This window comes from Octodon degus, unplaced genomic scaffold, assembly GCF_000260255.1.
Source record: "Octodon degus isolate 3935 unplaced genomic scaffold, OctDeg1.0 scaffold00010, whole genome shotgun sequence".
In the NCBI taxonomy this organism is placed as follows: Eukaryota; Metazoa; Chordata; class Mammalia; order Rodentia; family Octodontidae; genus Octodon; species Octodon degus.
In genome coordinates, this window is record NW_004524586.1 from 18,938,898 (window position 1) to 18,945,758 (window position 6,861).

At 38.2% G+C, this 6,861-nt stretch overlaps 1 protein-coding gene across 3 annotated transcripts in view; it reads right to left on the bottom strand.

Annotated features, from left to right (window-relative positions):
• The window catches only part of Zranb1 (zinc finger RANBP2-type containing 1), a 64,108-nt gene that overhangs the window by 21,639 nt on the left and 35,608 nt on the right, over positions 1-6,861 (bottom strand). Inside the window, exon 2 of one of the 3 annotated variants that reach the window (XM_023708903.1) lies at positions 4,946-5,067. The exons of the other annotated variants lie outside the window; for them this stretch is intronic. The gene's annotated coding sequence lies outside the window, so the exon portion shown is untranslated. The remainder of the gene's footprint in view (positions 1-4,945; positions 5,068-6,861) is intronic. 3 annotated transcript variants of the gene reach the window in all.

The window sequence follows — 6,861 nt, forward strand, 5'->3', positions numbered from 1 at the left end:
CCACTGAGCCATCTCTCCAGCCCTACCATGTAATTTTAAGTGTTTCAAAAACTTATTGAGGACTGGGGAGATGGCTTGGTAGAATAAGTGCTTGCCTGGCAAGTGCAAGGGCCTGAGTTCAATCCCCTGTTCAGGGGGAAAAAAAAAACTTATTGAACAAAATGCTAATTCTACCTAAAAATATACTCACTATGCTTTGAAAAAACATGTTTCAATTACCATTTTGAATTAGGAATAAAAACAGATCTTACAGATTGGTATAACAATCTTCCACTTTACTAAAAGAAAAAAAGCCATAAAATGATAATCCCACATTCATTTTAATATTCATGGCATTAAAAAAAATAATATTCATGGCATATTGAAGACATTACTAGGCAATGTGAGAAACACAAATCAGTATGACTCCTATATTCAAAAAAGTCATTTATAATCCTATCTATGGGCCATAAAAGGCCGTCTTTGAAAGCTTTCAGACTTCACTTATAGGGCCAGTTTGATAGCTCAGCAGACTAAGTGCCTGCTTAGGCAAGCACAGGGACCAGGTCATCCCCAATCCCCAGCACCACAGGCTGCACAGGCCCAGCCCCTGGGCGGGCATGGTGGCATATGCTTATAATCCCAGAGCTTCGGAAGCTGAAAATAAGAGGATCACTAGGAGTGTGAACTGCATAGTGAGACTCTGTACCAAATACATAAATTTTTTTAAAAAGAACACCTAAACAGACTTTACTTATAAAATCATTCTGCAAATCCAGATCATTCACCACAAAGAATATTCCCTCTCCCTCCACTATATATATATACATCTATATGTTTGTGTGTGTGTGTATATATATATATATATATGTATGTATGTATATGTGTGTGTGTGTGTGTGTATATATATATATATATATGTTTTTTTTTTTTTAAATGTATCTGGTACAGGGTCTCTCTACACAGCTTGGACTCCAGGTGATCCTCCTGTTTTCAGTCTCCCCTGGGATTACAGGCATGCACCACTACACCCAATCTCAGCAGCCAGCTCAGCAGGCCCGGGGACGGGAGCCAGTGCAGCATGTGGTGCAGGGGGTCAAACCATGGTTCCTGCACTTGCCTAAGCAGGCACTTGGTCTGCTGAGCTATCTCACCGGCCCCAAACATACATTTTTTTAGGTTAGAAACTCATGGTAGAGCTAGACAACGTTGCATGCATGTAAAGTCCCAGCATTCAAGATGCTAAGGTAGAAGGATCACTTGGAAAACACAGACATCACCTCCAAAGTAAAACAGAACACACAATATTGGGGCTAAGACTGTAGCTAGGTGGTACAGTGTTTGCCTAGCAATGTGTAAGGCCCTGGATCCCAGCCCAAGGCCTAGCACCAATACAACAATCCTTCATTATATTAATAATACCTTTTTGTAGGAAATTTTATTTTTACAGCAATATTGCTAATATAGTCCTTGCTATAAACTCGTAAGTTTGGCTATAAATTTCATCCCTAACTTACTTCATAAAAAGCTTCAGTGACCTAGACATCATTAGGGCTAAAATTTAGTTGAGTTGGCATGAGACAAGGGTGGCAGGTCTTCCCAAAGGATAAGTACAGAGAAGACACAAAATATGCTACTTGACTTATGAATAGTCCTGGGGCTGGAGATGTAGAGTACTTGCCTAGTACATGAAAGACCTAGGATCAAACTTCAGTAACAAATGCATAAAACTACAGTCAAAACAATTTTCTATTTCTAATTATGTTCAAGTACACAACTCCAAAACCTCTTTTAAATAATAATAGTTAACTATCACACTACATTTTTATATTTTAATGTAATTTTTTTTATCTAGAATTGAGTAATGCTCAGCTCATCTATTCTTTTTCTTTTTTCTACAGTATTTCTACGTGAAGGCAACTATTTTTCTCTTCTGTACTATTAAACCTAGAACTCAGGCTAGAGATATAGCTTAACTGTATAAAGCCATAAGTTCTATTCAGCATAACTAACTGAACAAAAAAGCTGTAACTATCTTAAGGTACACGCAGCATCACTACATCTCATAATTTTTTGGCTATCTATAAAATTCCATAAAATATATAAAATGTTCTAAGCTCTCTCAAAAGTAGCCCCAGAGTCTGATTTGCCTCAAATAAAACATCTACTCAAGTACACACCAAGGGGCCGGGGAGATGGCTCAGTAGAATAAGCACTTGCCTGGCAAGTGCAAGGGTCTGAATTCAATCCCCAGTTCCACCAAAGAAATAAAAATAAAAAATCAAGTACATACCAGTATACACATGTGTATATACAAATGTGTTTGTATACCTTTTTATGTTTTCATTTTAAAAAGACAAATGCAATGTAATCTAAGCTAAACACCAAATTACTTTCTTCTTTGGCTTGAAAGGGGAAATGTTCTAAATCACGCCTTTACTATTGCTAGTTGACTCACTATATAGCTGAAGTTTAAAACAGTGGTGGCAAACCTATGGTATATGTGCCACAGCAGACATGCAGAGCCCTCTGTGTCAGCTTGCAAGGAAACCACCCAGCACTGCCCCCACCACCCGAGTATTAGGTAACAGCACATACAGGGGCGAGGGGCATGCGTGGAAAGGAATGGCAGTACCAGTTCTCTGTATCACTGAAAGCTCTGTTATTTCTTCTTTTAAGATAAAAAATGTTAATGTATGAATAATTTTTTCTAAACCAAAAATAAATGTTGGCACTCTGTGATAAATATGTTTGGGGTTATAGTTTCAACACTCTGTCTTTAAAAGGTTCACTTAGAAGAATCTCATCTTAAAATTTCTTTCTCGGGCTGGTAAAATAGCTCAGTGAGCTAGGAACCTGCTCAGGCAAGTGCAGGAACTGGGGTTCAATCTCCAGTAGCATATGCCACACGAGCCCTCCCCCTGGGGATGCTGAGCTGGCCACCGAGACTGGATGTGGTGACACATGCCCGTAATCCCAGCACTGGAGAGGCTGAGACAGGAGGATCACTGCAAGTGCAAGATGCATAGCAAGACCCTGTACAAAATAAATAAATAAAGTAATAAAGTTATGATTTAAAAATAAATAAAAGGGGCCTGGGAGATAGTTCAGTGCAATAAGTGCTTGCCTGCAAGGTCCTGAGTTCAATCCCCGGTACCACTAAAAAAATAAAAAAAATAAATAAGGGCTGGTGAGACAGCTCAGCAGTCTAACCTTAGGCAGGGGCAGTGGAGTATGGTTTGACTCCCCAGCACCACATGCCACACCAGCCGCATCCTCAGGGCAGGCTGAGCTGGCCAAATAAACAGACACATAGATAGACAGACAGCAAGGCCAGATATGGTGGTGTACCCCTGCAATCCCAGCACTTGGGAGGCTTAAGCAGGAGGATCGCTGTGTGTTCAACTACATTCAAGTGCAGACACAATGCGTTGCTCATTTCCTAACATGGAGCAAATACATGTGAGGAAAAAAAAAAAAAAAAAATGAAGATTCTTCTCTATTCTTCACAGCACAAAACTTTTCAAACTTCGACTATGAACATGTATTTGAGTATAGGCACAAAATATTTAAAAGAAAATATCCTATTAGTCTAATGTTTTGTAAATACATCACTACAATCTCTTCATTAACAAGAAATAGGGGGCTGGGGAAATGGCTCAGTAGAATAAGTGCTTCCCTGGCAAGTGCAAGGGCCTGAGTTCAATCCCCAGTTCTGCAAAATAAAGCAAGCAAGCAAGCAAGCAAGCAAGCAAGCTCAGTCTCAATGACTGGTGAATTACCTAATTAGTAAACTAATTATAAATCAAATTTCATGGGAATTGTCATTAAACTCTCCAAATTTTTAGTGTATCATTATTTCACATACCTCAAAGAAAAATACTGACAAGGTTCAGGCTGCTTCTATGTAGATTTTCACTGTGCACAGTGTTTATAGTATATTCATATAATTTAAACTTCTAGCCACCACATGTTTTCTAAATATGGGGCAAGGGAGGGCATCACCATAGTATATGCAAAAAAAGCAAGATGTCTGAGTTCTTCAAATTGTATGCTGACTATTTTTTAGTATCAGGAATAAAAGTAAAGTAGAAATAGAAAAAGTGATAGGAAGAGTAAATAAATGTAAGTATTGAAATCTTACTTTACAGAACAAGTGGGGACGCGGTGTAAGAAAAAGAAACAAGACCTGTATCTGTTTTCTAGCTTTCTTTTTTTTTTTTTTTTTAATTTATTTATTTATGTGTGTGTGTGGCCAGCTCAGCCCACCAGGGGGCGGGGCTGGCTGGCATGTGGTGCTGGGGGATTGAACCGTGGTCCCTGTGCTTTGCTAAGCTTCTTCTAAGTAGGTGCTTTAGACCACTGAGCTATCTCACCAGCCCGTTTTCTAGCTTTCTAACAACTCATGGGACTTCCAAGATAACTAAGCATCTTTTTCTTCATACTTTTTATTAATTTAACAAACATACTTTCTGTCCCTTCCTCCTCCATTCTATAATGGTAAGTCAACCAAAAGCACCATAAGCTAATTTGTACACAATTAACCTGTAATATCATTATATGTAGTGATATATAACTACAAGTAAAGGAAAGTGTTGAAGTACTTTTAAAAACACAAAGACTTAATAAGTGAAAGATATTGTATTATAAATATCAATAGCTATAAAGTATTTTAAAAAGAAGATGCAGCAACAGCAATTCATGTCCTATGAGCTGGGCCAAGAGTAAAGCTAAATATACGTTGAAGCCACAGATCAATAAGTCACTGGGGACTTCACAGCTACTATGGAACTCCGTTGGTTAGCATATGGAGCTGGCTCATAATGTTTAGAAAAGACTTATTTTTTTTCCCCCATGTATGGCACAGTTTTCAAAGTTTTGCCTTATTTTCCTTTATGACATAAAATCATAAGGGTAACTTTGAAAAGAATGCCAAATGGTAAAAAAAAAAAAAGCCAGGACTTACCTGAGCCCACATGGGCCAGCTCAACACTACCCTGGAGTTCTATGGTAGCTGTGACATTACAGCATGCTTTATGCTGTGGGGTCAGGGTGGACCTGGAGTCAGCAGGCACAATTTCAGGAACCCTTAAAGAGAAAAGTTAGCTTTAAGTGGTAATGCTGAGAATGTCCTACATGATGGTCAGCAGAAAGAAGCAGATGTGGCTGGCTATAACCCTAAGCATCTTTCCTCTATCTAGTTTAAATCATTTAACTAATCTTAACATATTAACAAAAAAACTATACCACCCAGTAACATTTTTTTAAAAGTATCCTAACAATTTGGCTAGAGTTAATCACATAACTTGCTTAGATAGTCACAGCAAACTCAACATTCAAAACATGAAATACTTTTTAAATAAAAATGTTCTCAATATTTTAAGTGTACCTTCAAATAGACACAAGCATATGGACAATCCCAGAAAGCTTTTGAACAGACCACACTATATTCAAGTTGCATTTTCCACATAATAATCAATGGCAAAAGATTAAGACCTACCATTTTTCTATTACCAGAGTAGTACTACTGAACAATAACGTTTCAAAACACCAAAAGAGGGGCCACATAGATGGCTCAGTAGAATAAGCACCTCCCTGGCAAGTACAAGGGCCTGAGTTCAATCCCCAGTCCCACAAAAAAAAAAAAAAAAAATCAAAAGATATGAAATCTATATCAAGACTGATTTTTTTAAATCAGTAATTTCATATACTATTAAAATAATCTCTTTAGAACACCAAACACTCGGTGCTGGGGAGATGGCTCTGTGGTCTAAGCCCCTGCGTGATAAGCATAAGGACCTAGGTTTGATCCCCCATACCACATGCCATGCCAGGCATGCAGTACTGGCCACCGAAACTGGGCATGGTGGCACACACCTGTAATCCCTGTGCTGGGGAAGCTGAGATAGGAAGATCACTACAAGACCAAGCTGCAAAGCAAGATCCCATACCAAATAAATAAAGATTTTTTAAAAAAGAAAAAGGAAACCAAAAACTCCCTAAGTAAAATAGTCTCTAAATCCTTTTAAATGTTTTATTATTAATTATTAAAAAATGCCAAATATAGGAAGAATTACTGCTGAAAATAAGATGGAAAGATTTAAAAGAAAAAAAAATTCACACAGTTATCTTTGGAACAAGTACAAATATTAATAGGCTAGAGAAAAACTACAAATAAAATATCACCAAAACTATTACACTGAGGGAAATTAAGGTTCTTAAAAATGTAGGATTCTAAAAGTGCATTTTCAAGCTCCAATACTATATACCAAAGCCACATTCACCACTACAATGAAATCAAAAGTTTTTCTGACCTCAAATTTTTATTTATTTATTTATTTATTTATTTATTTATTTATTTATTTTTGGGTGGTACCGGGTATTGAACCCTGAACCCTGATTCTACTGAGCTATTTTAATTTTAAATCTAAAGGCACCACATGCCACGCTGGCCCTGCCCCCGGGTGCGCCAAGCCAGCCACCAAAACAGGGCATGTTGCTGCACACCTGTAATCCCAGCAATGGAAAGGCTAAAACAGGAAGTTTGCTATGAGTCCAAGCTCCATAATGAGACCCTGTAACAAATACATTTAAAAGTTTTTAAATAAAAATTTAATTTTAGAATGACACTACTTAAGGTAGGCCTGCTGAGACTGAATATTCTAGCCCAATGGTGATGATCCTAAGATATGCCATGTTATTTATTTCTTTTAAGACAAAAGCTACTGGGGCTGGTGAGATGGCTCAGTGGTCTAAAGAACCTACTTAGAACAAGCTTAGCAAAGCACAGGGACTGTGGTTCAATCCCCCAGCACCACATGCCAGCCAGCCCCGCCCCCTGGTGGGCTGAGCCGGCCACACACACACACACACACACACACA